Raw genomic sequence first — 27,136 nt, forward strand, 5'->3', positions numbered from 1 at the left:
ATTACTGTGGCATCCCTGCAGACATGCAGGGAGCCAACAGGTTTTGGAATTCTGGACCTCATTGTCGGACACTGTGGGACATAGGAGACATGTAGTACGCCATAACGTAATGCAGCCGACCATGGCATGGCCATTGTGGCTAGCTGGACACATAGCAACTCCCCTATTGGAATACTGATTTTAGAATGGGTGGTAGGTTTGCAGTAATTCATTATCACACCAGGACATGTATCAGCCTTCCATTACTCTGTCCACACTAAGGATGTGTCTGATGCGTCGAGATAGGTATCTTTTATCCAAATGACATACAGCATGAACCAAAAGCAGAACTAAGATGAGCCACCCACTAAGGGGGAGGTGATGTCAGTGACAGTATTGTGTGGAATGATGAGCATATGAGATGAAGTCCCACAAGGGCTGCCCGATAGCCAGTGTAAATATGCATCACAGTCCAACTAATCAAGCACTGTGTTAACATACACTCCACACTCATTAGGCTATTTCCTAGTGCAAAGGCAGAGCCATTTTTGTATGTCCCATTGAAAATAGGGCACTGTGAGACCACCATGTACCACTACTACTTCTCATGTGACATCTTCTCCGATCATTTGCCATTTGTCAAACACAAGTCCTTACCTCTAGACAAGTATGATCAGACAATGTCATGCTGTATCAAGGTGTAATGAACAAATGCATGATTGTATGTGACAAACAGTGATGTAATTCCTCTCCCATGTCACATTGCAGAGGTCGAGACAGCACCTCCTGAAGAGCAACCTGGCTTGGCACCCACTGATGACACAGACGCCTATCCTACCATCAACATTGACGACCTGCAACTCCTGTTCAATGTAATTGCCTCCCCAGCCTCCAGTGCAGGGCAACCCAGTAGCCCTCCGCAGAGCCCACACCCTGCTCACACCAACGAGCAGCAGGCATCCACCACCCCACCCACCACCCTGGGGCCAGATCCATTCCAACTGCGGATCATAGAGCTCCAGGAACGGTTGGGGGATAGGGTGGAGCAATTGGTAGCTGAAGTTGCAGGCCTACGTGGGTGGCTTACTGACACCCACGGCCCCCTCCATGGTCTCCACCAGTCCATGGCTGACATTGCTGGAGTCATGATCCAGAGGCAGCAGGCTTTGTCTGCTCAGGGTGATACCAGCAGTGTCAGCAAGGATATTCACGACATCAAGAAGACCCTGGAGACCATGGGGCAGATGCAGGCCCAACATCTGGCTGCCAGGGCTGAACACATGCGCCAGGTTACTGGGATCTACACTGCCCTGCACCTTCTTGTTGCCTCCTTACTGCCACAGGGTTTGGCGCAGATGGATGCTGCTGCAGCCTCCACATCCTCAGCTCCAACACCAGGTGTGTCAGTGCCTCACATGGCTGCTGCCACAACACCCACTGACACCTGTGAGGCACATGACACCGATGATGATGGAGATGAGGATGACAGCGGATTTCTGCTGAGGAGAAAGCGGTAGTATCCCTCTGTGCCAAAGCCCCAGTTTCTTATGTTTTGCTGCACTCGGATTCGTGCCACCCATGTACTTCTTTCACTCACTTTCACTGTCCCCCGGAACATCCTTGGACCCCCCCCATGGACTGCCATATGAACCCATTCCTTGCCACTTCAACCAGCCTGTGGAGTGAACTATGCCTCTTCCCTTGGACCTGATAACACCAATTGTCTCTGTCTGGCCATCCAACGGCCACCCTCTGCACTAGCCCTATGTGCTCACCATGTGTAAATACTGTAAATAAATATATATTTTCTGTTTAATACGTGTTTTGGTCATATGTTGCTAAGGATTTAACTAGCTTTTTAGGGTCAAGAGACTGATACCTTAGGAATGTACAACAATGTCAATACGAGCTGTGTACATGTTGATACAGATCCTGAGAGGGTGGAAACTAATGTTGAGATGTGTAAACATGTGGAGCCAACATTGCACCAATGCTATGCTATGACATTGTCACAATGTAAATGGGCCATCAGGTAAGGTCATCTATTGGGACATGCCAGTGAACATACATTTGATAATTGTGATAGGAGAACGCCCCCTGGCCCATGTTTGGATGCAGCAAGGCAAGTACTACTGTCCTCATGTCTTGTTTGCCATGCACTGCTACATACCACTGGTTGACCTCCATATTGGCATCATACATTAGAAAGGATACACACTGTCTGAAAGAATATTAGTTCCTCTCCTGCATACACTGAGTATTCCCTGCCGTCACACTGTTATGTGTGTAGTCTGTGAATCATGAGTCTGTGGCCCTTAGGTGCAATGAGCATGCCTTTCATCAACATCACATTTGTGGAAGGGTTGCAGCAGGTGTGTAGTTGGGCCACAACTTACCAACATGGGCAGCAGCTCTGCATCCTACAGGTGTAGGTACAATTAGAAAGGTAGCTCCAGGCAGCCCCAAGCACGTCAGTACTATTTGTACACTTAGCCACCACACATGCCACGTCATGTTGCCATTGCTCACAAGTGCTCCATGAGTGATGATAGCCTCGTCTAACATGTGCTACTCCCCCATGGTGGACACGTGACATAGGGTCATCACTTCCATTAAACATTGTGGTGTGTGCACCTGCATGTGTAATGTCAGATGTTGATGTTACGATGTCACGTAGTGGTTGAAATGCAATTACAGAAGTGTCGAACTGGTATCTATGAATGACCCAGGGGTCTGTGGGGCATATAATCAACACAGGCGATAAAATTATCGCTGCTTTTATCGGCAGAAAACTGCCGCTAAAGCCGCTTTATCGGCAGAAAACTGCCGCTAAAGCCGCTTTTGCTGCAGTTTTCTGCCGATAAAAGCAGCGATAATTTTATCGCCTGTGTTGATTATATGCCCCGGTGTGTATACACATATACTAGTCTGTCCAGCTGTAGGAGGTGTCTTCACCAAGCCATGTAAAATATTTTGGATGTTGCAGTTATGCATGTCATGGTGATGGTTATGGTCCATCGATTCTGCAAAGTATCTGGTCAGCATAGTGATGTATGGCCTTGTGGATCTGTGGCTGGTAGTTGTTTCCAGGCTGAGGTCTTGTGACAGACAACCTAATGTTGTACCCACATGAGACGCAAAATCAACTTGTTACTCTAATTTGTCCCATTACTTTTAAAGTGGTCTAATTCATAGTCCCTTTCCCCTGTTCATATGGCGCCACTTTTCACCGGCCATAGCTACATTTCTGGCCATTACATGACCTTATAGCAGCTCTTATCACATTCCACACATGGATCTTTGAGGCATATGTTCATGAACCTCATTGACAGTATGGCCATCTGTGCAGATATGTACTTGACATTATACATCAACAATGAGCTTGGTAATATTCTGGATATGTAAGTTCTACGGGCCCTGGTTATTTATACGGCACTTCTTGTGGCTGCTACAATGGGAAAAGAAATTTGCTGGTAATCCGGAACATAGTTCACATCTCAAGGGTCAATTTACGGCTGCTACGACGGACATGGTTTGGACATGTGTCTTGATGATTGGCACCATTGTGTTTTGGGATGTTGCTATGACTATTGGCATCCTGTACACCATTTCACACACTCCAAATTTGTGTGATTGACACAACATGCCCAATCCATCATACATGGATTGGGGAAATGGACTCTGAATAGGAATGAAATCCTCATCACACACAGCACCCTGGTTTGCTAGTATTTGAAGCATGTGACACAACCATATGACATAGTGTAGCCTACGTAGTACCTTCACAAGTAGAGTGTGATACATTAGACACAGTGCAGGGCATAACTGTACTGCGTACACATTCCCAAACTCTTTTGAAATTAGTCTCATCTGACCACTCATTGGGACACGTAACTGTTTAATGGGTACAGTGCCCATGCCAGACACTAACACATGAACATGTTATTTATTTGACTATTTTATTTTACAGACACCACGTGACAGACTCAGACAAAATAATTGTTGATGATGCGGTTCCTCCGTGCAAGTCCTGCAGCATTTGGTGTGGGGTGTACAGCACCAGCCTCTTCTTCTTCCTCATCCTCATCAGGTGGGTCTGGCACTTGGATCCATGGTGCTTTGGTACGGACACATATGTTGTGCAACACACAACATGCCATGATAATTTTGTTCACCATTTCGGGACTGTACCGCAGGCTGCCACCTGTGATATCCAAGCACCGGAACCTGGACTTCAAGACACCAAATGTCCGCTCTACAATGGACCGTGTGCGTATCTGTGCCGCATTGTACTGCCTCTGGCCAGGGGTGGTGGGGTTTCGTACTGGTGTCATCATCCATGCTCCCAGTGCATATCCTTGGTCCCCTGTGACATACACGGGAAAGCGGAATTAGTATTTGGTTGTGCTGGATGTGTTGTTGATGAGCATGGATTTGTGTGTTGGGATGGATGTCAAGTTGTATATCAAGTTGCCCATCTGTTTAAGCTGGATTCTGTAGTGCATGTTAGCATGTGATCAAGGCTCACTGCTGTGACTCCATCCAACATCATTTTAGTGTGCAGATGAGTTGCATGTGTGGCTCTTTTCCCATCTGCAACAGACAGTGATCCACCTACTGCACTGTAATTTACCTTAGCTGTATAGGTGGCAAGATTACACACAACACACACTTGACCTACTGTGCGGCAGCATACAGCAATCGTGCTGTAGAACATCATGGTCTGAACCGTCATGGTCTGAAACAAATCACCAGGCAGCTACCCGTTACATGCATGGACCATTGGGCCCTTGTTAGGTTCAACAACAACATCAACTCCAGCATGTGCTACACCATCCACTACCTGTACTGTGTGCTCCTTCCTGTCCTGGACTCAAAACCAAATGACATGAGTGCTCAACAGACATTATCAATGTTGCTATGTCACATCTCTTATGTTTCTGATCTTTTACTAATAAGACTTTTAGTTAATCTTAACACCATACTAAACAAAACTAAGGGCCTTTATGAATTAAGGCCATACGCTTTCCAAGTTAAGACTGGACAAGTATGCTATAAGTGATAAAGCTTATTATTCACCCTCAGTCTCCGGGAAGGTGGCGGATGCGAGGGAGCTGTTAATGATGTCCCGGAGTTGGGGTGCCATGATGGAGTAGGCTTTGTTGAAGATGTGTTGTGGACAGGGGTCCGTTGCCGAGCCGGAGTGGATGGTGTAAATCATGCGGGTGGTGTCTTCTGAGCTGACCGAGGTCCAGGTGCAGAGGGTGGTGGGGGTGGGGCAGGTTTTGTGGTTTGCTGTGTTGTCTGTGTGCTGATGCTGTTGTGTATGTCGGCAATCTTGTGGTGGAAGAACGAGGCAAGTGAGGCGCTGAGGTCTTGCGAGTGTGTGATGTCATTGTTGCAGGCGTAATGGTATGAGACCTCTTTGACGATGCTGAAGAGTTCCCTGCTGGTGTGGTTGTTAATGTCTAGTAGTTCTCTGACTCTTGTCCTTTTGGTGTTTGTGATAAGCTGGTGTTGTTTGCGGGCGGCGTTCTTGAGGGCTGTCATTGACTCATGTTTCCTGTTGACTGGTCATGGCGCAAGGCTTTCTTGAGGGGGCTGCAGGTTATCTTTGGAATCAGATTTTGTAGTACAATGAGGATTTGTTACTGCCAGGTCTGCTGGGAGGATACTTCATCTGTGCAAGCTCATTTGCTAAGTTGTTGATCCACTGTGTGAGGTTTGGGTCAGATTATTTGGTGTCCGTCGTGTTGGTGGGAGGGTTCTAGCTAAGGGAGCTGGTGAGCTGGTCAGAAGTGATCTTGCTCCGGCTTCTATGGGGTACCTGTTGCAGGTGGTGGTGAGTCGTGGTTCTCCTGAAGTAGAGTGGAAGCATCTGTGATCTGTCCAATGTAGTACGGTGGAGTGGTTGAAGGGGATGTGCTTGTTGGAGGAGAAGAAGGGGTCAATCGTGTGGCCCGCATAGTGGTTGGGGGTGTTCACCAGTTGCTTGAGTCTGGGGTTGGCGAGGTTGGCCAGCAGGGTGGTGGTGGTGTTTTTGGCATTGTTGTTCACCAGGTGGAAGTTGATGTACCCAAGGAGGTTGTACTCTGAGGGTGTTTGGCCCAGCGAGCTGACAAAGTCTGCGATGGGTTTGCAGAATTGTGTGCGTGGTCACAGGGGTCTGTAGATGAGAGTGCCACTTAGGGTGGTGTTGGGGCCATCCAGAATGTGTATGGCGATGTGGGGGGCAGAGGAGGCATTCATCCATTTTAATGTGAGCATGGCAACATCTGGTGATGTTGTGTCCGGGAGGTTCCAGAGTTCAACAGTGTGCCTGTGGACAGAGCGGGTGTTGAGCAGGATGCACTTGAGGTGGTTGTTTCTGTGGCCTGGCCAGGCGGGTGCGGTGCTGGTCCAGAGGCAGGTGAACTTGCTGGGTTGCCAGGTGAAGGGTCCGTGTGTGCATTTTGGGCTGGCTTGGTGGCAGGTGTTGTTCAAGTTGGCGTTGAGTGTGTGGAGGGTGGTGGCATCGTTGTTCAGACCGGTGGCCTGGTGTTGTTGAGGGCAAGGGGTCCTGGCGCTGGGCACCATCCATGCGCAGACGGGCACAGACAGGCTACCTTTGTTGCCCCTTCGGCACAACAGCAGTGCGTCCGCTGCACAACAGCAATGGAGCAATAGTGTATGATGAATAATACCACTCAACACTCACACGAGGTACAAAATGAGAAGGGATGAGAGCAGGCACACAGGGACCCAGAAGGCAAGGGGCACAGGCACTCAAGGGGGGCCATGCAGCAATGACACAGGCGAATCAGCGTCGATCTGAGGAAGGGTCAAAGCTGGAAGTGCGGACAGGGCAGACAGAGCTGCAGCAGTGGGTAACCGACCTATCCAAGGGTCAAGGGTCGCTGTCACCACTGCGCAGCAGCTGCGAAATAAGGGGATGAAGGGAGGAGGGGTCAGCTGGGAGGCGTGAGGCGTGAGCCAAGGTCAGCCAATGGCATCCAGGGTGCTGTGTGGCACGGGTGGCAGCATGGGGAATGACAACCCCGGAGGCGCTAGCACCGCCAAAGTGTGCCATCGGACAAGCTGCCTCACCCCCAATGTCAACTTTCTGATCATTACTTTACAAACTGGGCACCAAACATGCCACCCACCCGTGGGGCTCCATAGATTGGTTCTCAGGGGAAATGATCATTGCAAGTGCTGTGAACAATCCGGGGCAGTGTTTATTATTTTGTCCTGGGTCTGTATTCATGGTCACCTATGCTGGGAGGTAGTATTGAGATACTTGAGAACCACGATGGCTTAGCAGTTTCCGTGTACACCTCTGTTTGACTACTTCATCATACTCAGCACATTAAGGGACAGTGGCCAGGTTGGTCAGACTTGCTCTCAGACTGGATATACGCCACATCCTATTTACATGGGATGGTAGGGCGTAGGCAGGTATGGAGTGCTGGCTGGAAGACTTGGATTACTGTAGGGACCCTGTCAACTTATGCTGTAGAACTGGCATGGACGTCAGAACCCAAGTACAACTGGGGTCAACTGCAGAGTTGCCTTTCTCCTCCATCACCTGTAAGTGTCACCATTCATTCTTCCACGAGTCATACTTTCCATAGTTAATAGTCAACAGTGGTTGATGCATCACCTATATCATCAGGCAAGCAATAATATGAGGTATGAACCTTATGTTTTTGTGCATGCCCGTGCTATATTATCCACTGACGTCTCTTGTTTTTCAAGTATGTACTGCCGTAGAGTGCAGTATTACTGTGTTATGTTGTAAATAAGTAAATTGACTATTTAATGAGGCAACAGTCCTGTATCAGATCCATATTTGAGGCTCAGTCTCCATATACCTAGAGGTGTACCAGGTAGTCTGCATCTGCCTCACATGTGTCGGCGTACTCCATACAGCCTTGGCAAATATGCACACATTGTAGTGTGCTACTGGGTCACGGACGGTAAGTGACATGCAGCAGTACTACACTAGCACACTAAATGGCAACATGTCAGTCTCTCCTGTGGTATTCATCATGCCTGTCCAGCACAGGACAGGCACAGTGAGAGTTGTGTTGCAAGTTTGCTTGTGAGTGATGTTTCTCCGTCACACATGCATGTTTCACACATCTTGCAACTTTGGGGAGGGGGACAGGGATGTACAACTTGCAGTGATTTTGGTCTATGTATCTGGCAACAATGACCACAGTTCATGGTGTCAATGTGTCTGGTGTGGGCTGTTGTTTTTGGACATCTTGGGGCAGATTTAAACACCCCTTGCGTCTCATTTGCAACATCGTTGCATCACTTTTGTGCAGGAGTACTTACAACCTGAGGCATCTGGGAGATGCGTAACATTGTAATGCCCTGCACCACATGTAGGCCAAAGTCATCGAGTAAGCCGTCAACAGTCAGCTCACTGCCTTCCTAGAATCCAACAAATCCCTCGACTCCTCTCAATCAGGCTTCCGAGCCAAACACAGCACCGCAACCGCCCTCATCGCTGCAACAGATGACATCCTTACACTACTGGACAATGGAGAAACAGTTGCTCTCATCTTACTTGACCTCTCCGCAGCCTTTGACACAGTCTGTCATAGCACCCTCATACAACGCCTCAGCAACATCGGAGTACAAGGAAAGGCATTGGACTGGATCATATCGTTCCTCACCAGAAGAACCCAGAGAGTCCGCCTCCCCCCTTTCAAATCAGAGGCCACCGAAGTCTTCTGCAGTGTACCACAAGGATCCTCACTCAGTCCCACCCTCTTCAACGTATACATGAGTCCCCTCGCATCCATCGCGCGCCTACACAACCTCAACATCATCTCCTACGCAGTCGACACCCAGCTGATCCTCTCCCTCACAAAAGACCCAAACACCGCCACAATCAACCTACACGAAGGAATGAAAGAAGTAGCCGAATGGATGAAGAACAGCCGTTTAAAACTAAACTTGGACAAAACAGAAGTCCTCATCTTATGACCATCCCCCTCTGCCTGGGACAACTCATGGTGGGCACCAGCCCTCGGAACCGCACCCATACCTACGGACCACGCACGTAACCTGGGCTTCATCCTAGACTACTCCCTCTCGATGAGCAGACAAGGCAACGCCATCTCGTCATCTAGCTTCAATATCCTACGAATGGTAAAAAAGATTCTTCCGTTGGATACCCACCAAAACAAGAAAGACAATCACCCAGGCACTGGTCACAAGCCGATTGGATTACAGCAACACCCTCTACGCCGGAACCACAGCCAAACTACAGGATTAGCTCCAACACATCCATAACGCCTCAGCCAGGCTCATTTTAGACATCCCTCGGCAAGCTCACATTTCCGACCACCTGAAAGACCTCCATTGGCTCCCTGTCAACAGAGAATAACGTTCCCTCTCCTCACCCACACACACAATGCCCTCTACAACCTAGGACCCAAATGCCTCAATACGCGTCTATCCTTCTACACCCCCTCCCGCCAACTACGATCGTCAATCAAGCCTTCGCCGCTAACCCGCGCATCCACAGATCCACCATGGGGGGGAAGATCCTTCTCCTACTTAGCTGCTGAAACCTGGAATTCTCTCCCCACCCACCTCCGCCTCACTCTGAACCACCTCTCTTTCAGAAAGCAACTAAATACCTGGATATTCGATTAGTAAATTCACCTCCGTCCCTCAAGCGCCTTGAGACCCTCTGGGTGAGTAGTGCGCTATACAAATTTCAGAACTTGAACTAGGCGTTCCTGTGCAGGGGGGGCCTTCTGCGGCTGGGACACCTCCTAAAAGTGGCGGAGTGAAATCCTAAAGATTTCACTCAGTCACTTTTAGGCCCATGCTGCGTCACAACCCTGTGCCTGGCTGAAGCAGGTATAAGGATTGAGGCAGCATTAACTAGATGGGGCCCACAGAGCATTGCAGGAGCTGCGTGGTGCTTGTGACGCTATTCCAGCTATGCATCACTTTGACGGCACCGTTGCGTCACACATCTGTGCTGTTTTTGCACCACGGTGCACGGCTTTGTAAATGAGGCACATCCATGATGTTGGGGCTGTGGCGCACAGTAACTGACGCATCCCTGCAGATTAACAGGAATGCGCCAGTAATTGTAAATGTGCCCCCTTGTATGTGATATGGTGACATTGTAATTGGTACATTTCTGTAATGCATCTATGTGCTGTAGATGGAAGTGGTATGTTGGATTACTACTTACCAACTAGGACTGCATTCCCATATTGTCCATCCTGGAAGCGCTGGTTGATGACTGACTGCTGGAAAATATACGAATCATGCACACTCCCTGGGAACTTGGCAATGACATTTGTGAACATTCCACGGTGGTCCACTATTGCATGCACATTCATTGAGTGAGTGTGCTTTCGGTTTCTATATATGTGTGCCCTGTCCGCAGGTGGCACTAATCGGATATGTGTGCAGTCTATTGCACCCAGTACTTGTGGGATTCCAGCTATGGCATAGAAACCCTGCTTGACCAGGAGCTGTTCACGCACAGTATTGGGGAAGTGTAGTTCCTGAGGTATCAGGCTGATTATGCCATCCAACACAATTGGGAGGAATCTTGAAAAGGCTGCCTGTGAGACTCCACCCACTCTGGATGTTGTGGGTTGAAATGTCCCTGAGGCCAGGAAATGCAGCACAGCGAGTAGCTTTGTTTGCGGTGGAATATTGGTTATCCGCTGGGTTGCTGGTGTGAGCCGGTGGCCAATGTGGTTAAGTATATAATCAATAGATGTCCGTTTGAGCCTGTAGTGGGCTATGATATCCTGGGGTTGTAGATCTCCAAGGACAAGTCGTGTGCGCATTGGCCGCCGTCGTCTTTGCCGCTGCCTTGGTGGTGGTCCAGGAGGAGGCGGTGGTGGTGGTGGTGGTGGTGGGGGCTGTGGCCTTTGTCGGACTCCAACCTGTGTGGTAAATAAATAATTAATTACCGGTACTATTTTTCTATACATTAACTAAAACAGATAGCTCAATAAATAAGAGGCAGGATCCGTGATATCTGAGTCAGAATGGCTTTAATCGGATGGCTCGAGCCTAAAGACCATGAAGTGGCATGCAATGAAATGGAATGGCAGCTGCAACGTCTCATTAACATTACATAGTATATATAGGAAAACAGTACAATTGCATTGCATACAGTAGGCGTAACAAGTGACAAACGTAAGATAAGAACATATGGGCGTACAAAGAAGGCGTGCACAGGGCGTGCATGTAGACATGTGATGAAAACGTCACAGAAGTGTCATAAATGGGTGGATACATGGAGGGGGGTACCTAGGCAGCTGGAACCTTTAACCTATTGGTGCGCGCAAACGGGCCATGACGTGTAAGTAGGGAGAGCTGGGGGCTCTGACTTCTGCACTAAAAGAGGAGACTAAAGTCTGGGATGTCAGGACGACATGTACCTATAGCATATCTGGTATCTCGTGTTTGGAGTACATGTTGATAGAATCAAAAAGTCATCAGAGCAAAGGCTACTTGACACAAAGACTGGTGCATGCATATATTCTACATGTATTGCGTGTGCTATGAATCTTCTATGGTTATTATTTCAGTAATTCTCTTACATGGAGACAGGAAGACTAGACTATAGCTGAATATGTTTATGCGGTTCGTTAGCTTAGGAATGTGAAGCCGGGGAGCTGAACTGATAACTAGAGGCATAACATATTCTTGGCAGACAGGCAGGCAGGCCAGGCCGGGCACCGCGCTGCTTGGCAGGAAGTAAGCGAAGGGTCAGGGATGCGGGAGGGGCTGCATCGCTCCTTGGAGTGGTTTCAGGAGACTGGAGCTTGAATCTGGTGTCCGGGCCCTTTGAGGCCTAGAAACGGGGACAACTCGATGAATGAACGTGCACAATGTAAAACGTGGGCAACATAGGCCTAATACTCGTTGCTTTCACGAGGACTGGAAACTGGCATACTAACGTTGGACACAACCATAATTGCGTCTTTATTCGTCAAGGGGGAACATATGCATATCGATCATGCACATATAACATATAATGGGGAACACGTAGGGACACATAACAAGGCAAAATTCAATTTTCCTCACCTGTATGATTACTGCTTCCATGACGTCTGCAGGTCCTCAGCTTTGTGGTGGGTCTGGGCTGGCCTATGTCTCCTTTTATGGAATTTTTTATCTCCAGTTTTGATGTTTTAGAACTGCTTTTAGCAGTTCTTATTTATCTCCTGCTTAAGGGCATTAGCGGGGATTTTTTCCCCTCTAAGCAAGCCCATGCGTTAGTTGTTATTAGTGCGATATCGTTTTAGCGGGAATTTAGGTGTCATTTAGCGAGGGTACGCCTACCTTGCATATCATTAGCGATATTTTTCGCTTCCGTGTATCGCGATAATTTTTTTGGTTGCTAACGCATGGTAACAGTCGCTAACAGTAGTTAGCGGCCGCTTGGTCATAGCGCGATAGTTTTATCGCCGCATTAGCGGGAAAAATTCCCGCTAAAGCGGCGATAAGGCCCTTGGTAATATACCCCTATTACTGCACAAACTCAACAGTATGGTTGGAAACAAACACCCGGCCTCACTCTCAGTAGCCAAAATTGTGCCTCTCCGCACTGGGCAGTCTCTCCTTCTTGGCCCAGACACCTAAGAAAGGTTACCTCTCTAGCTGGCTTTAGGAAAAAACTGAAGTCTAGGCTGTTTGAGTAGCAGGTTGTATAGACCAGTGCCAAGAGAAATTTCCAATGGTATGCACTGTACAAATGTCATTAAGCAGCCATTTATTTAATTATGTTACATATTCATAAGGCTCAGCTCAGTCAGATGGGTGTCAAGACACTGCACATCAGAAGAATATGGGGAAGGTGTGGCGACAGATAGCTATCTCGAACATATTATACATACATTATCAAATAAGATCTAATAAAGTTTGAGGCAGTCTGCAAAAAGTGTGGTGTGAAAACCATCAGAGACTGATGAGGTAAAGATGGCTGTATGCCAAAAGATAGGTGTTAAAGAATGAAACCACAAAGGGCGAGACAAGGATTGCTGATTGGGAAGCAACAAAGAATATTGGATTTCAGGAACATTTAATTATTTATTTATTATGCACAACCTATAGCTGGCATGACGTTGGGTTGAGGGAGAGAGGAATAGGTACGGAGAGTTCAGAAGGAGAGGATGAGATTCTTCTTGGAAACAACATGTGTAGGGTGTCACAGGCTTAACATAACATTGAGGGCAGGTGAGCTGCCAGAAAAACATAACAATTATGAAGGGTAGAATGGAAGAGAAGGAGTTTGATATTGGTTCGGCTCTGTGTTCTTTATTAGGTGAGACTTCAGCCTGGACTTGAAAAACTTGATTGATAGTGCGGCTTTCCAATTGGAAGGAAGAGAGTTCCATCATTTGGTGCCTTCTAAGGAAAGTTGTTTGATAGGGTACAGTTATCACCCCTCAACTTTAGATTGGATCTTACATTTAGCTTCCATTTTGTTTCGACTGATTTTGAAGCAGCTGATGCCAGAGTTTACAGGTCTAAACTGAACTGATTCTACTGTTAAACTCCTTTGCTTGTCTTTGGTGATGTTCAGTTTTGCATTTCTGAAAGGTTGATGGCTGTAGCCAGAGCAGATATGTAAAGTCTATCTAAGACCTTATCTTAATGTAGGGTTGGTTTGATCTTAACTATGATAGGTATTAACCTTTTAACATTAACCTGCTGTGCACCTTGTGGTAGATAAACATGCCCCTGGAATACTGAAGAGAACATTGTAAATTGTGACATAATTCTTTAATGATACACAGTCACAATAAAACAATAGAAAGGGTATACATTGAAAATAATAAGAATTTATATTCTGCAAACCTGGAACCTACGGGTTAGGGAACGCCTTCCAAATAATGTACTCTGCATGTACACTTTTATGTGATGTTGAATGAAATCTAGTTTAGGTGGTATCTAGATTATGTTTTAGTCTGACATTCCCAGAAACATTGCGCCATAAAAGATGTGAAAGTTAGCTGTTAATGTGATAGATGTTCTGGATGCCGGGTTTTGGTTATTATGTCAATTTGAGTTATTTATGTAATTAGTGTTCTGATGCCTGTGATTGGGTGGCATGCCATGTCTACTTATTTATGTAAGAGATGTTCTGGCTACCTGTGATTGGCTGAGGTGTCCGGCCCGTGTATTGGCTCCATAGGCAGAGTAGAATGGTCGCTGATGCCCAAAATTTCGAGTGCATGACCTTTAAATGTTCAGTATATTTCGAAATGAGAGAGGTCAGTTGAAAAGGGACTTGTCGAAGAGGCAGAAGCACTATATCCAGACTAAAGTACTGTTTTAGAGCCGCAGGTCTGTAAGTCAAAGTGCTGCCAGAACCTGGTGCAAAATTTACTCAACTGCCACATAACAACATATCTTAAAACTAACCACAAATATATATTCAGTAAGTACCTCAGGTGGGAAACCCTTCAAGTGATGGACCACACACAAATCAAAGTTCTTGTAAGGCATGTGAGCCATGTGAGCCAACACAGCTATGTATGATCCTAACATAAATTTCCATGGTTTCATCCCTTTTGATCACTGACAACAAAGGATCTTCGAATGCTGGTGATGTGGTGCTCACACTTCATTCCACATCACAGAACAGTGTCTGCTGAAGGAAGTCAATGTCTTCACCCTTTTCAGAAGGGACGCATGCTATTTTGCAATTGTTACTCAACAATAAGAACTCCAGGTTCTGCAACATTTGCAGCAATGGGCATGACAGTCTCTATCTTCCTGGATAGAGGCACTATTTGACGTTTTGCTTTTAAGAACTTTGGAATATTTATTACACCCACACCAGGATCCTGCATGATGAGTCATCATCTGATGATATCCAGTACATTTGCTGTCTTGCACTTTGGCCATTCTGAGTTGTGCAATGATTGGATTAGGGAATCATGACTATCCACAAGCAGTGGGCCTGTGTCTCAGAAAGCGTGGCTTACTCCACGTTGCCCGATAGTCGCAGCAGTATGCTGCAGGAAGCTGCAGTTAGTCCTCAGTCTGTTGGGAAGCCTGGCAGGAGGATGCGGGCAGAGGCATTCCAGTGGTCTTGCACATTGATAACTATGATGAAAGGGAAGGACAGGAATGGTTCCTAGAAAAGCTCATATGCTGAACAGTGAGGTCTGCAAGGACAGGGCACAAAGCCCGAAAGGGAAAGGAAGGTGACGAACTACTTAGCAATTGGGATATGGGAAAACACAACTGATATCCTCAGCACCAAACAATCCTCTATCTTACTAGCATAGCCCTCAGCAGATCTGTATACTGAATAGTGACCACATCCGGTTGCTACCTTGTGCAATGCAATCTGTGGGTACTGTTAAACTCACTATAATTGGGAGATAGTAAACTTTGGGTTATTATTAGGCCTGTATAAAAGTTGTATAATCCTTCCTTGCAGAAATCAGACAAAATATGCCAAAAGTTTGCCAAAAATATGTGCTATTAAGCAAAATGCACATCCTGTATTTTGCACTACGTGTTATCGCAAAATGCATCTTCAAGTCTTTTTTGAATGAAGGGATATGTATGTTTGCATTAACAATGGCACAAAGCTGCACATGACGCAAAAGGCAGCGTTTGTGTTTGCGTTGATCCCATGCTCTGGCAATATGATTTTTACCCAAACCTCAGGGCATATTTATGGAAGAGTTGTGTCGCCCTTGTGCCACACAATGGGGTGCAAGAGCGATGCAACTCACAAGTGGCTTGATAAATCTAGAATAACACAATGCAGGGCAAATCACTGCATTGTGTTACTCTGCCCTAGGGAGGCGTTCCATGCATGGAGTGTGGAAGTTCCCATGCTACCACCCATGGATTTTAGTTCATTTTCAGATTTACCGTACACCTGGGAATGCGTCAAAATGCTATGCCTCCCCAGGTGAGGTGAGGCGTAACAAGGAGAAATATCTTTATTTCTCCTTGTTACTTTCTCTGTGTGCTGCATTCCACAGCACACAGAGAAGAGGAAATTGCCTCTCAAGTTTTTGTGGAGTAAGGTGTCCCTTCCTACACAAAAATAATCCTGCTTACAACGCAGACACCCTTGCACCATGGTGCTAGGGTGCCTACATTGGTGCTATGCAGCACATTGTGCACCAGCGCAGGGAAAAGAGAGGAATGTGCCATATAATTTTAAATACGGAGCTTTCCTTCTCTTTCCCTATCAAGCAGTACAGCACAGCAAGGTAACTTAATGTGCTATGCTGCATGATTTTCTAATAAATATGCACCTAAATCTCAGTCACTTAGGGTGCAGTAATGGCGTAATCTAAGGCGTTTCCTGTAACAAGCAGAGAAATGCCAGAAATGATATAAGAATATGTCTGTGTAAATACATTTTTTGCTCAGGCCTTAAATATTACATTGCCTGATGATTGGAAAACATATGAAAATTATGAAACTACCATCTCTCAACTCATGTCAAGGTTTATTAGCTACTAGCAGCCCGTCCCGACGTTGTCCGGGTATGAAGAGTTGAGTGGGTGACAGGTCGCGCTAGAGACGCTGCGCGTGTGGGAAAGTGCAGTCAGTTTCAAGGTTAGTGTGCCAGCAGGGCCGCTTAGTCGCATCAGCCACCGCTTGAGTCCGGCTCCAGCCCTGGTTGATGTTGTGTGCAGTGTGTAAATTCGTTTATGCAGAGAGTTGAGTGACAGCGCACAGGATACGCTGCTGTTATTGTCCCCGCAGTCACGCTCAGTGGCCTGTGCCCCCGCTTGAGTCCCCGCTCCAGCGGCGACCGTATTACAATGCGAATTATGTGACCCTTGAAAGTTATTTCCCGGTATTATTATTTTTTTAGGACCCACATGGCGTGAAGGCAGGAACTTAACAGCAATTTAGTAAAGCACCAACAGCATTCGGCCCCAGTCTGTTTGACAGGCACCCAGCACAAGGCACACACTGCATTCGGCCCCAGTATGTGTGACACGCCCCCAGCACAACGTGCAGGCCCACAAGTGAGTAGAGCGAACGGTTACTTACCACGCCTCCAGCTGAACGCAAACGCCCATTGAACGCATACGCCCAGGTGTGCGATTGGCATCATGATTTATGAATGTGGAGCGATTGTTGGTGGCCGATTGCCGCGCTCATTGGCCACGGCCCTTGCTCCCGTGCAATTCCACAATTGCCGCGCCCATTGTCGTTTGTCACGGCCCTTGCTCCTGCGCAATTGGCGCACCTCCAGCTGAACTCAGATGCCCATTGAACGCTCTTGCTCCCGTGCATTTCTGCGCTCATTGGCCACGCCCCTTGCTCCTGTGCAATTCCGCAATTGCCACGCCCATTGTCGTTTGTCTTGCCCCTTGCTCCCGCACAATTGCCACGCCCATTGTCATTTGTCATGCCCCCAGCACACGCCCTCAGCCTTTGTCACGCCCCCAGCACAACGCACACGTTTAAGGAATGCTTTTTTTTTTGTCGTCATGCCGCGCCCGCCCACGCACAGGCCCACAAGGGACTACTTTGCTGGCAAGGTTCTTTTACCTTTCGAATGTATATGGTGGCCATCTGTATAGCCTATGTCCTTCTGCTGCAACTGCCCTTTCCAATGCTGTATTGGGTGTTGTGATTGGTGCTGGAGTTACTGAGATTACCCGCCTCAAAGGTTAGGGCTCTCTCTTTATAATATTAGTATAGATTTCCAGTACAGAGAAAGCTGATCTATATATGTTACAAATAAATGAATTTGCCAATTGTTAGCTAATTAGTATGAAGGACCAATTTGCCAGATTAAGGAGCTGCCTGTAAGACATCACTAGCTGGATGAACATTAACAAATTGAAATTAAATGCGGACAAGACGGAGATCATGTTCTTTGGCCAGCCCTCCCCCCCATCTGCAGGACTCTGGTGGCCTGCTGAGATGGGTACCCCGCCACGTCCGGTAAAGTCAGCTAGAAATCTTGGTGCTAAGTGGCATTCAGATCTATCCCTAGAAACCCACATATGCCATGTATCGTCGACCTGATTTGGCAAATGAAAAACTGTAAAAGAAATCTTGCACCTCCTGCCAGAGGAGAGCAGGTGGACAGTGGTTCACGCGGCGGTAACATCACATCTGGACTATGCTAATGGTTTATTCCTTGGACTGCCCAGTTATCTGATTCACAGACTTCGGATGATCCAGAACGCGGCTGCGAGGCTTATTCACAGAGTTCCTTTCCTCCAGCACATCTCCCCTCACATCAGGCACCTCCATTGGCTCCCGATGGCGAAACGCATCGAATTTAAGGCCTTGAACTTGGCTTTTCGGGCAATCCACAACATAGGACCGAGTTAGCTCAGAAAGAGACTGCTCCCTTACTAATCGACCCGCACTCTGAGGTCCAACTCTAAGCTCCTATTGTGCATTCCTAGGTTTGTCAAAGACAGAAAGGTAGGCAGGGTTTTCTCGGTAAAAACAGCTATGCTATGGAATGCTTTACCTTTGCATCTCCGCATGCTGAGTACAGAATCTGAGTTCCGAAAGCATCTGAAGATATGGCTCTTTGACTAGGTCAACTATTGCCCTTATCTACTCCTGACTGCCGCTATGTGCCAGGACACCTCTGTTTGAGATAGCTGTTTGCGCAATATTAAGTATTATTATTATTATTATTATTATTATTAAAGAGAGGATTAGCATGAGCTACCCTGTTTACTTTACCAACAATTCTCCCGCTGAATGAGATACTTTGTAGCCTTTTCTGTCCTTCAGTCTGCTGATGTTTCATTGTCTAGCTCACAGAAGACAATTGAAATAGACTGGATGGAATACAGACCGATTAAGGAGTGTATCTGTCACCAATAATACTGATGAGAAGTTAATTCCTACCAACCCTGAGCTAGTGAGCCATCGAGGTGACTCAAAAAATATGTTAACCTGTTATTTGCCAGTTGATCAACTTTGATCCGCTACGAAAATATTAATTGATTTGAATGGCTAGATTAACTAAAGTTTTTTGTCTAGGTTTTGCAAACATGCTAAATTAATGTGGTACAAGGTACAATAGACACAATAGCAGGTAAAGGCAGGTCCATGTAGGAGCAGGCCAAGCAGTGCTAGACAATGACATGCCATACTGGGCACACACAAAATATGGCACAGTATCATAGTATCATAAACACGGTCAGAAAAAAGCAGAGGGTGGCACAAATGAAAACTGATATGGTCATATAGAGAGACAGGTGCATGCACGAAGAGACATATGATGTGCAAGAATACACAGAACTATAGACAAACTTCAGATAATAATATAAACAGACATGCGCTTACAGGAATAGGCATATCTCTTTAAGAGACATGATCAGTCTTTGTCCACAACAACCAGACACAAGGCCATATCACAAGTGTCACTCTTTCTGGCTATTTTGCCCTGTTTCTATGCACTTTTGCACAGGTAAAGTGCAAATCTGCAGTGATATTTGCATCAATGAACAATGAAAAAACACTTACAGCTGCTGAAATGCCCAGGAAGGACCTCGAATGAGTGAGTCTGTAAAATTACAACTTAGACTGATTCAGAAATTCCCAGTATAAATGCTGTCCTATTTATTCATGAAATGTTTTTATCATCTGTACTTTTATGGCTGCGTTTGTCCGAATAAAGTTTTGTGACTGACTGACTGAATACAATACTGCTGGGCAAAAGTGTAAAATCGCCAGGGATTTTTCATTCTTTAGGTCTCGCCTGAGCCAGCGCATGCAATGCTCTGGGCGAGACATTTAGTAGGGCTCTGAGAAATGCTACTTGCCAGCGATCAGCTTGCTAGAACGCACACAAGAGCGCGCTTGACGTGCACAGCTGTCGCTGCTTCTTTAATTAAGCGCTCGTGAAAGCTTTCCACTACCCCCAGCTGGCATGCGGCTTCTTTGGTCCAGCGCACATGAATGCGCTCACACACAACTGCCGTTTGCGCCCTTGATCGCGATCGATATCACTTTCACTTTTGCTGCCGCGCCGCCGTGAGCCTTTCATTGCCGCGCGGCCAATGTTTGTCTAATAGGGCGTGATATTTTCTAGACTGTGAACTACAGCTCTGAACCCCCGTACTATGAGAGATGAATCATTACTTTTACGGCCCGTGCCGTCATTCCTCGTCTGCCTTCCGGCACTTCCCTGTAACTTAAGGAACAGGCTAGCAGCCGCGGGCAGCCCACTCAGACCGCATCTTGACAAAAATCTTGATGTTTGCTTTAGTGCATCTATATTTAAATCTGTAAGTATATGTACCTCCGAATACTAGCGTTTCCCCTCGTTTTTAGATCCTTGTTCTCATTCCCAGCCTTACGCTAATTAATTTATTGCCTTTACCCCTTGGTAACTTGTACACCTTTTCTGCTACTGCCATTTGTTTAACCGACCAAACCTGACCCTCTATGGCATCGGGGCCCCTTTCTCTAGTGTAGCGACGCACTACCACCCCGGTTTTTTGCGCCTCTCCCTGTCACTCACTGGTTCTGCCTCTCCCACCAACTCCTCCTTTGCTCAAACTACTTTTACACTTTCCAGATATCCTACACCAACCAAACATGATTATCCTGGTAAGTTAAACTCGACTGGCAGTCCATGACTACCCCCTATCACTTTGATTGTTTACTGAGTGTATTTCCTGCGTAATAGCAATATCGATAATTATGCCCCTTGTATTACCCGCGCTATCACAATGTCCAATTTTGCGTTACTGAGTGTTACTCCTGTATAATAGCAATATCGTTAACTGTGACCATTTGAACTTACCTGCGCAATCACTTGAATTACCCACGCTATCACAATGTCCAATTCTGCTTTACTGAGTGTTTCTCCTGTGTAATAGCAATATCAGTAATTGTGACTATTTGAACTTACCTGCGCAATCACTATGTCCAATACTGCCTTGCCATATGCGAGACTGTACACTTCTGTTCTCTGGTGCTCTACAGTATATACATTACACAGGCCACTCACTACTGCATTGATGCTACTGGTGTTTTTGTCCTGTCGAACCCATTCTTGTTACATGACTTTTATGGAACTTCACCTACCGGTGACAGAATTGACCACACCTTCAATGTGTCTCCATTCCTATGTGCCTCATGAATATGACACTTATTTATGCAGATTGTATTATAGATTTGTCGCTCTTTTTCACTTTTTTTCATTTGTTTGTAGGTACTGTGTTAGGCTTACTTTTATGACTAATATCTTAAATGACTGTATTATGATCTTTTGACATTTTGGATATGGCTCTGACCATCTGTGTCTCAATATTATGGCATTCATATTTTGGCTTATCTAAGGACTACATCTTTTTCCTGTAACTACTGTGTGCCATTTAATGTATACACTTATGACTTGTGCTAACAAGCATTGGCATAGCCAATAGGTCTCGCCTTTGGGACCTTATAAGTGTTTAGCCATGCAACAGTTGATGTTGTTGCACCAAGGATATTGTGCTGCATAACTAAATACTTATAAGGTCCCAAAAGCGAGACCTATTGGCTATGCCAATGCTTGTTGTTATTTAGCCAACAATCACCTACATTAACAGGTAACAGTTTGAATGGACTCAGATGTTGTAGGCTAGCCAAGCAAAGCACAGGCCTGGCAGAAGCTGATTTGAATTACTCTCCATCTTTTCAGATGTATATTTGTGTCCTGTGGTTAGAAGGCAGAAATTCCGTTTTTTCTGCAACCACAGGATGTTCTTGTGAAAGAGTAACAATGGCTATAATTATTTGCGTGAATGGGCATGTACCATTTCGATGTGTTGATAAAGATCTTGTAGGGATGCATGCGTGTGCCATTTTCTGCAGGTTGGTTGAAAGAAATGTGGTATTCGTGACAGTCCTGTGTGTGGACACTGACCTTGGCAAATATTAACTTTAACCACGACCGCATCTCATGTTTTTTACTACAGGAGATCCAGTGCATATAGTGGATGTTATGATGCTACATTATTGCTATTTTAGCAATTCCTTACTAAAAAGCTGTGAAAGTTCTTCACACAATGTAAAAATGTAACATATAAACCAGTATGCGATATATATGGTTCTGCGAAGACCAGTCATCAATCAGTGTGCTAGGAGTGGAGAATTAACTGAATAATCACCAGTACCTGAGGATAATTCTAGAATTCCACTCATAACTTTTTTGTTTTCTGAAGTGAGGTGCTCCAAGTGTGATGTGTATGCCCAGAAGTTGGTTCCTTGCTCATTGTGACATTGGGCACAAGTGGCACATCACTGATGAGGCCAAATGGTCCAAAACAAGAATGAGGGTGCTTGTGTTCCTGTCTTGATGGTGGCCAAGCCTAGCAGTTTGGGCCATACTGTCCCTATTGGAGTAGGACCAGGCATGATTTGCATATGGTAGATCTCTGTCTACAGTGGCAATGTGGGCCAAACAAATGAAGCACTGGGAGGCATCTTGACTAACTACCAGTGGGTGATGTCTATTCCGACTCCTGTCGGGTGCATGTATTTCAATGTATGAAGGCCTGTTTTACATCCGTAATATACCCTACATCATCATATATTTATTTTGTTTGTTTTAGTGCTGTTGGCTTTTTTGAATGTTTTACACAAAGCTCAAAATTCAAGCGAGACCTACTTTTCCAAAGCATGTTTGGCTTACTAATTATATGCCCCAAGTGTGATGGGCATGACTAGACATGGATTCGGTGCTTATTGTGCGATTAAACTCACCTCCATTTCACTGGTAAGGCGCAGTGGCCAAAACCAGTCAGAGGTTGCTTGCATTCCAGTCTTCAGGAACCTGGCCTGGCAGCATTAGTTGGACTGTTCATATTGAGCAGGATCAGGACTGATTTTCACATGATTGGTCGCTACGAAGAGTAGTTTGTTGGGCAAAAATGCTGGAATGAGATTTGAGCACTCAGAGAACTGAAATTGTCAAAATCACTATGCTTGTGTGATACGACCATTGCAAGAGACACAAAAGATGGACTAAATCCTCTAGCAGAGTTAAATAAAGCAAATCTTGCCACTTAAAATGAGTCCGTAAACAAGACAAATGAAACCTTCAATATTTTCCATGAATCAGCTAGCCCATAGTGCTGGAAAATCCACAATGTAGCAGACAACCTTTTCAAGGCATGCTTCTCTTCTCCGAATCAAAAATCACCATAGTCTACTAAATTATTTTGGCGAACACCCAAACTTCACTATGCCTGTGCACTTCCCCTTCAGCACTTCTATCTCTCTTCATTACCATCGAATGGGTGGAAAAGGGAGAGAAGAGAAAGGGAAAACTAAAAATAAAGATCAATAGATCAAATCTACTAGTGCAACATGCCACACTGACTGCATTAAGAAACTCGTGAAAATGATTAAGATCAACTTGACTAACATCAGAAGTTCAACTCTCTTGATATGCATTGATCTCTCCCTCCTGAACCAACTTAGGGGGTCCATTATGATGTCGGGCGGATTGCCTCCGCCAGGCTGGCGGTAGCCACCACCGGCCTGGCGGAGGCAATCCGCCCGACATCCATTGCCAAATTCCCCCCCGCCATATTAGGATGGCGGGGGGGGACCGCAGCGGTGAAAATCACCGCCCGCCTGTTTTCCGCCCCGGTGGCCTTGCGGCCGGGGCGGAATATGTTTAATATGGTGGCGGTGTCTGTTAGACACCACCAGCCATATTACAATGCGCATTCTGGCACGCCTCATTGCCGCCACGGAAAGGCAGGCGGTGTCCCCCTGCAGGGGCCCGTTGCGGGCCCCCAGGGACTCCGTGGGGGTGGGGGGTGCACATGGGGGGTACCTATGGTACACCCCTGCATTTCAATGCACAACATAACAGGCACCTCGCGGTGCCTGTCATGTTGTGCATTGAAATGCACAACGTGCATTTTTAGCATTGCAGCGGGCGGTGCTTTCAGCACCGCCCGCCGCAATGTTAAAAATGCGGGAAGCGCCCGCCACTGTGGTGGGCGCATCTTAATATGTACAACGGGACCACCGCCCTTATGGCGGGTGGTCCCATTCACCGGTAGGATGACGGGCGGTATCCTAATGGACCCCTTAGTGTAAACCTGCTAGCAGTATCCCAATATTAACCTATAGTCAACCTCTTTTATCACAGTACAATATTGGAAAAAGAGTCATGATCAGGTCCAGATACGTTACAGCAACAGAACCTGCCTGGCTAAACATTAGAGAAGGTCTTCTCATCACTGTCGATTAAGGCTGACAAGTTGCCCTGATTCTTTTTGACCTCTTTTTGACTTTTCTCAAAGTGGATCATAAAATGTTCCTTTCTGGGCTGCAAAAGTGAGCATGGTTATCCTAAAGAGCCTTATATAGGATCTGTTCATTTAGCTGTGAACACATCCAGCAGGTGTGCATTGGGTTGCTCGAATACGAATAACTCACTAAATATCGAGGGACAAAATATAGACTACCCAAAATATAGATTCCAAAATATCGACAGACAAAATATCGAATTCCTATCTACAAACAGGTAAGTACCAAAATATCGACCCCAAAATATCATTTATATATATATACATTATAAAAATATCGAATTTCTTAAAATTAATGTAAAATTTAAAAAATATTAAAAATAAATAGCTAAAATATACTTAGAAATACTTAAATTACCTTAAAGTTATTAAATAACTAATTTAACTTAAAAACAAATACAATCATATCTGTTAAAACATATATATATTTTAACATAATATTAATAAAAAAATACACAATATTATTAACGTAGGATAGCGGAGGCGTAAAAATTACTATTCCTACTCCTGGAAGTGCAACAGTAGGGAAAGCGTTGGATAGCGTAGGGGTAAAAATTACTATTCCCACTCCAAAGAGTGCAACAGTAGGGAAAGCATTGGATAGCGTAGGGGTAAAAATTACTATTCCCACTCCAGAGAATGCAACAGTAGGGAAAGCGTTGGATAGCGTAGGGGTAAAAATTACTATTCCCACTCCAGAGAGTGCAACAGTAGGGAAAGCGTTGGATAGCGTATGAGTAAAAATTACTATTCCCACTCCAGAGAGTGCAACAGTAGGGAAAGCGTTGGATAGCGTAGGGGTAAAAATTACTATTCCCACTCCAGAGAGTGCAACAGTAGGGAAAGCGTTGGATAACGCAGGGGTAAAAATTACTATTCCCACTCCAGAGAGTGCAACAGTAGGGAAAACGTTGGATAGCATAGGGGTAAAAATTACTATTCCCACTCCATAGAGTGCAACAGTAGGGAAAGCGTTGGATAGCGCAGGGGTAAAAATTACTATTCCCACTCCAGAGAGTGCAACAGTAGGGAAAACGTTGGATAGCGTAGGGGTAAAATTACTATTCCCACTCCAGAGAGTGCAACAGTAGGGAAAGCGTCGGATAGCGCAGGGGTAAAAATTACTATTCCCACTACAGAGAGTGCAACAGTAGGGAAAGCGTTGGATAGCGCAGGGGTAAAAATTACTATTCCCACTCCAGAGAGTGCAACAGTAGGGAAAGCGTTGGATAGTGTAGGGGTAAAAACTACTATTCCCACTCCAGAGAGTGAAACAGTAGGGAAAGCGTTGGATAGCGTAGGGGTAAAAATAACTATTCCCACTCCAGAGAGTGCAACAGTAGGGAAGACGTTGGATAGCGTAGGGGTAAATTTTACTATTCCCACTCTAGTGAAAATAAATTAATATAATTCACATCATTATCAATTAATCAATTAATAAACATTAATTATCAATTAAGAATTAATTAATTATCAATTAAAAATTAATTAAAAATGTGTTCAAAATAAATAACACTAAATTAATTAACATATTTAATTAATTATAATTAAATTCCTTCCCACCCTATTCCCCTATAAACCTACAACCCGCTACAGAAAATAAATTAATATTATTCACATATTTATCAAACAATCAATTAATAAAAAATAATCATTTAAGAATTAATTAATTACCAATTAAAAATTAATTAACAATTTAATCAAAATAAATACTAATTAATTAATTAACATATTTAATTAATTATCATTAAATTACTTCCCACCCTATTCACCTATAAACCCACAACCCGCTACAGAAAATAAATTAATTTAATTCGCATAATTATCAATTAATCAATTAATAAAAATTAATCATTTAAGAATTAATTAATTACCAATTAAAAATTAATTAACAATTTAATCAAAATAAATACCAATTATTTAATTAACATATTTAATTAAATATAATTATATTACTTCCCACCCTATTCCCCTATAAACCCACAACCCGTTACAGAAAATAAATTAATTTAATTCACATAATTATCAATTAATCAATTGATAAATAATTATCAATTAAGAATTAATTAATTACCTATTAAAAATTAATTAACAATTTATTCTGAATAAATACCAATTAATTAATTAACATATTTAATTAATTATAATTAAATTACTTACCACCCTATTCCCCTATAAACCCACAACCCGCTACAGAATTAAATTACACAATAATTAAATAACATAAAATTAATTACTTAAAATCAATTAAAAAAATATATACACTTTTCACACATATACTAACATAAAAAACACTTTAAAAAATTCAATATTATTAAAAAATCGATATTTTTAATAAACTATATTGTGTACTTCGATATTTTGACTGTCTATATTTTTAAAATCGATATTACATTACTTACCTTCAAAACGATATTTTTGATGTCTATATTCTGTCCATTCGATATTTTGTCCATTCTATATTTTGGACTCGATATTTTGGTTTGTCCATATTTTGGAATCGATATTTTGACCATTTACCCTCGAATACTCCATGAAGGCTATGCCTTGATGAGCGTCACAGGAGTCTTCAATTGCCCTACTATTGTTGCTAAATGTACCTTTTAGCACAAGTCCTTGAACTCCGGTGCACTTCGAAAGGCAAAATGGAACATCTAACTAAAGAAGTGGAATGTAAACACCACCCAGTGTCTAGATCATGACCATCTGGACCATTAATGGAACATGTAGTGCTATGTAAAAAGGGAAGCAACATTTTCACTGTACAAAGTACATAAATAAATAAGTATGTAAGTAAGTAAGCAAATAAGTTATTTTTGTGAATGATCATTATAGATGCTTGGCAGGTCTTGAATGCCTCCAATAGAACTGAATAGCTCTATATAAAA

General features: G+C 44.7%; 1 pseudogene; it reads left to right on the forward strand.

The window, feature by feature from the left end:
* The first annotated feature begins 1,103 nt into the window (after window positions 1-1,103).
* Window positions 1,104-27,136, forward strand: part of LOC144784175 (phospholipase A2 inhibitor and Ly6/PLAUR domain-containing protein-like) — a 45,242-nt pseudogene continuing 19,209 nt past the window's right edge.

This window comes from Lissotriton helveticus, chromosome 10, assembly GCF_964261635.1.
Source record: "Lissotriton helveticus chromosome 10, aLisHel1.1, whole genome shotgun sequence".
NCBI lineage: Eukaryota > Metazoa > Chordata > Amphibia > Caudata > Salamandridae > Lissotriton > Lissotriton helveticus.